The 5,439-nt window shown below is 44.3% G+C and overlaps 1 protein-coding gene across 1 annotated transcript in view; it reads left to right on the forward strand.

Annotated features, from left to right (window-relative positions):
* The first annotated feature begins 1,436 nt into the window (after positions 1–1,436).
* Positions 1,437–5,439, forward strand: part of ERICH2 (glutamate rich 2) — a 30,448-nt gene continuing 26,445 nt past the window's right edge. Inside the window, 1 exon segment of the mRNA XM_055088462.1 lies at positions 1,437–1,486. The gene's annotated coding sequence lies outside the window, so the exon portion shown is untranslated.

Below are 5,439 nucleotides of genomic sequence, written 5' to 3' on the forward strand. Positions count from 1 at the left end.
AATTTATTTATTTTTGGCTGCGTTGGGTCTTCGCTGCTGCGCTCAGGCTTTCTCTAGTTGCCGCGAGAGGGGGCTACTCTTTGTTGCGGTGCACGGGCCTCTCATTGCGGTGGCTTCTCTTGTTGCGGAGCTCCGGCTGTAGGTGCGCGGGCTCAGTTTTGGCGCAGGGGCCCAGTTGCTCCGCTGCCGGACCAGGGATCAAACCCCTGTCCCCTGCACTGTCATGCAGATTCTTTAACCACTGTGCCACCAGGGAAATCCGAGGAGAATTTTAAAATAACAGAATCTCCGTATACCCTTGGTTCCTGAAATGGTCCACCTGGTTCCATTTTATTAAAATATAATAAAATTTACCATTTTTTAAGCATCTCTACATGTCAGAGGTTAAATAGCGATTATACCTCATATAGCTATTTAGTGAAATTAGCATCCAGATTTGATTCCAGAAAATGGGCTTCCTTCAAAACACGGTGCCTAGCAACAAATCGACCCTGGTGACTCCCTGCATCCTAAGTGGAGAAAACCAATTCCGTCCTAGAAGCCAAGCTTGAGGGACAATTAGAATTTTCTAATAGAAATGCTCTCCACCCTCTTCTGTGACCAAACCACTTATCTAAGCAGTAAAACCTTCCATTGGCCAATGTCAATTTCATATCCCCAGTTAGTGGGAGAGGAGGGTCCCTGGTTCTAATCATTTGAATCTGATCTGTGGGGAAACGCGTCCAGAGCCCTCCAGGAAACCCATAATCTTTTCAGGGCGGCCTAAGGTTGGGGGAACAAGTCCTGCAGGGGACATCGGTTCATCCACATCCACGGACAACCCTCTCTCCCAACTCAAGACATCTTTTACTCCATAGGTTAGGTTTAAAACACTAACGAGGTCGCCCTGCCTTTTCCCTTCTCCCCGCCATGAATTAGATCAGGTATGGACAACGAAATTCCAATCCCCCTCCATTCTGCCCTTCTCAGAGTAACTGGTGCACATGCGGACTCTCAAGTGAGTGTGTCCGACGGTGTATGCACTCAACTCTGCGCGGTAGGACTCCAACCGCCGACCTCTACAGGCCACGGGTCACGAGGGACGTACCTTCCTAGACTCTCGGATCATGCTCCGCCCCTCAGCCCTGCCCCGGGCTCGCCCCGCCCCTTCCCCCTCGCCCCTAAGCAGCTTCCTAGTCTCCCAGCGCGCGCAGTCTCGTCTCCATGGCGACGCGGCGTCTACGGCTCCTCGCTCCCAACACCAAGCCGACCAGGAGCTGGGCTAGCTTTCTGTGTCAACCCTTCAAAGCTGGTCGGCGTGAGAGGGCCACAGGCGGGTAAGAGGCGCCGCATCGACCACAGTCGCCCTCTCCCCATCCCAGCGAGCAGCCTGACCCAGTCCTCACCTCGGACTCCCCCAAGCCCGGCGCCTGAGCCCGCAAACTTCTCTGCCTACTCCAGGTTCAGACTCTGGCGCCCCAACGCAGCCGAGGCGGCGCGCGAGCAGGTAGGATCCGCGCGGCCGGAGGTGCAGCTCGTAATTGGCTTCCTCCTCTGGCTGCAGTCGGGCACTGAGGAAGGGTTATTTGTGTCTGGGTGGGTGTGATAACTGGGCAGTTTTGACAGACGTGTCTACACCACCATTCTCTGACCTGCCGAGTCGCACGCGCCAACTCCTCCACACCCCCCCCAAAAAAACCAGTGAAAATAGCCACGTTCCATCCAATGGCTTCCGGCTACTTCCCTCTGTCCGCAGACACCACCCCCCCTTTTTTTATTCTTACTTTTTTTTTTTTTTGAAACTTCATAATGGCCAATAGGAGCGAGCACTCAGCTGGCTGTAGTTGACACGTCATTACTCCCTAGTCGACTTGCCATAAAAAATTTCTGTGGAATTTGAACAAATCATTTAACCTCCCCAGGCCTTGTTTTCATTTTCTGTAAAATGAGGGGCTTGGACAGCGGATCACTTCTAAGGTCTGGTCTCAGCCTTCTGTGAGATAACGAAATTGACTTGAGATTTCTAAAATCAAGATCCTGGGGTCTTTTGACTACTCAAACTACTCTACACAGTGCCCCTATAGCATTTTAGTTAACACGTAGCATCACTATAAATTTATCGTCTGACTTCCCAGAGGGCATAGGTGAATTGGAGGAATCTGTTATTACCCCCAAGAGACCCTGGAAGTTGCTTTTTAAAAATAAATCTGAAAAAGACACTGAAAATGTCTTTTGATTTGTTTCATTCTCCTAAACACCAAGTGCAATGATCACCAAGTCCACCTTGTTAAATTTTTTTTTTCTAGTGGAAGTTTTGTTTTTTTAAATCTCAGGAAAACAATAGCACTGCTCTTTAAGTGTTAAGAGTTTACCAGAGCTGAATTCCAACACCTTTTGTAGGATTCCACGGCACCACTCCAGAATTCCAGAGCTTCCTACCCCACCACCACACACATTCAGCACCAGCATTTGAGCTCAGTCTTCAATGTTTTCTCCCCCTTCATTGCCCAAGCCAGGCCCAATTGTGCACTTAGAACGGACTTCCTTAGTCAGTGTTCAGCTTCCGCACTGTCCTTGCTAGGCTGTAGGTAATAATAACAATAGTAATAGGAAGAGGAAGAGTTGGAGTGATTATCATCGTAGTAGGAGATAGGTGCTACTGTTATTTATTATTAGCTATTTATATTAACCCTCACAGTAACTCTGTAAGGCAGGTAGTATTGAAACCACTAGGTGGCGTTTAGGGGGGTCTCCAAGGAGCTCTGGTGCTTTGTCTTCACGAAGAAAGACTTTAGCGAGAGGCAAAGTGATAGATAAGTGATTTATTAGAACAGGGCACCTGTGAGGCTAACAGGAGGGCAGGCGAGAGGGTGCTGTGCCCAGAACTAAGTGAGCTACAGTTTTATAATCAAAGGAAAAGTGGGGGAGGGGGAGCCCCCCTTCTTCCTCATTCTTGAGTAGACATCACGCTTCCATCATCAGTTCCTCCTCCACGTTGGGCGGGGGAGTTTTCTTATCCCTGCATGGTCAAACAGACTCTCATGGTGCAATGGAAATGAGCGAAAAGGGGGTAACATATACTAAAATATGGTAAATCATCTCAAGTTTCAGTATAATGTCACCTTTTCTTTATATGTTTGTTTTTTATGCACGCAGAAGAGTGTGTCCTAAGAATCATTAACTTACTGAGCTCACTGGGCAGGATGTGGGTCTTATTCCACTATTGTTTTATTGTTTTGGAGCTTGTCTCATGCTTCTGTTGCACGGTTTTGTTGCTAAGCAAACCTGCCTTCTTGAGTGATCATTAACTTACAGGGGTCTCCCATACTTTTTTCTTTACTTGCATTCCCCTAGGGGGATTAACTATTTAATCACTGTCCCTATTTAATCACTCTGTCCCTATCAGTATCTTTATCCTCATTTTACACTTTAGGAAAGAGAATCATAGAGGGATTAGGAACTTGCTCAAGATCACACAATTTGCTGGGATTTGAACATAGGCAATCAGACACCAGAGTCTGAGCTCCTTGCACTATATTATGCTGTAAAGGAAATATATAAAATTTACAGATAGTCATTTTTAATTATGAATGTAACTGATAGATGATCACTGAAACCATTTTATACACATTTGAGACTATACAATGAAATATTGCTCTCTGCCTGTCCTATTATGTTTCCCCACTAAGCTCCTCTAGGATGGAGGATCGTGCTTAATCATCTCTGTCTCTCCTTCTCACCACAGTTTCAAGGCCTGAGCATGTAGCTGCCTACTTATTAAATCATTCTTTGCCTATTAGAATAGAAAGTAGCTTATAAAAACAAATAGCACAAAAGGTTAAAATAATTGCACATGTGGGATGAAAAAAAAATCTTTCAGTATTATAAGAGAAACCTAAAATGAGAATTTTGTGAAATCTGAATTTTAAATATTGGTAACTCATTTTATAAATCGGTTTTCTGAAGCTTTATAGAATCCATATAAAACCTATTTGGCCCTATTGGGTGCTGGTTAGTGAACACTTATCTGAAGAGTGGGGATATGAGATGTTTTACATTCTTTTTTTGGTACCAAGTCTTTATAATCTGGTGTGCGTATCTCAAATGAACTAATCATGTTTCAAGTGCTCAGTTGCCACATTTGGCGTGTGGCTACCATGTTGGACAGCAAAACTCTAGTTTAATGTGTTCTTTTCCCTTTGCTTTCTTGTTGCCTTCCTTCCTGTTCCATTCATTTAACAGATATTTATTGAGCACCGGTTTGTGTGACATGGTGTGGATTAGGTACTAGAGATTTTTTTTTTTAATGGCTTGAATTTATCTGTTCTTTGGAGCCAAAAAAACTAGCTGAACTAACTAACCCCTCTTCCCTGGGGTTTTGGTTGTTGAGAGAGGCAATTTTTCCTTAAAAGCTAGAGCCGTATCACATAAAACTTAAGAATTGCTGGGAGCCATGTTTTGCATTACTTATGGAAAATCTGTCTGCAATGAGAGAGAAGAATGAGACCCAGGTGGGGAGAAGCGGAGGTGAACAAGGGAAAGCCCCCACCTAAGCCCCACGCTCTCCTTGAACACAGCTGTAGCCACTGTGTCCTGACTTCCACGCAGCTTGGGTATTCAACTCACGGATTCTATGAGCCAGGGCTTCCCGTTTTGTGCCTGAGCTACCTTGAGCATGGTTTCTCTAACTTGCAACCAAGAGTCCAGGCTCACACAGCTAAGAAGCTAAGAAGCAAGACCTTTCTTTTAGAAATGAGCCATGATGACCACCCCCCCACCCTGCTGTGACCTGAACCCCAAAGTACATTTTTATTTACGTAATACACAGAATTTTTCAAACATATGTAATCACATAATTATGCCTTTTCAAATCATTTTGTCATGCACATTTTTATACTTATCTAATATCTAAATACACTCATCTGATTAATACTACCCATCTTTCTATGTAAGGCTTTCAGTACTTTTTTTCTTAAAATAAATCTATATCTGCTTTATCCATAGCTCTTAGAATTATCCCTCCCAATTCTATGGGCCTTTTTTTAAGATTATAAGAGCATTCTAAAGCCAATTAAATTACTTTATATCATTCCAATGGTTTTATTCAATCAGTGAATATCTGAGTAGCTTTAAAATGGTGTAGCACCCACACTCATGGGTAGCAGCCAGTTTCTGCTCTCCAGAAGCTTCTGGCCTGGTGGTGCATTCACTCCACCTCTCTGTGCAAGGAAATGCACATATTGTATATGTGCATTTCCTTAACAGATTCTTTTCCTCTACCAGGATTCTATGCTTGGCCTTTTCTTATTCTACACAGGCCATGACATCCATCCCCACTTTCTCACAAATATCCCATACATCATCTTTTCTCTTGAATTCTCTTTTCTTTTTTTTTCTTTTCTTTTCTTTTTTTTTTTTTTTTTTTTTGCGGTTCGCGGGCCTCTCACTGCTGTGGCCTCT

Source organism: Physeter macrocephalus, chromosome 2 (genome assembly GCF_002837175.3).
Source record: "Physeter macrocephalus isolate SW-GA chromosome 2, ASM283717v5, whole genome shotgun sequence".
Taxonomy (NCBI): Eukaryota; Metazoa; Chordata; class Mammalia; order Artiodactyla; family Physeteridae; genus Physeter; species Physeter macrocephalus.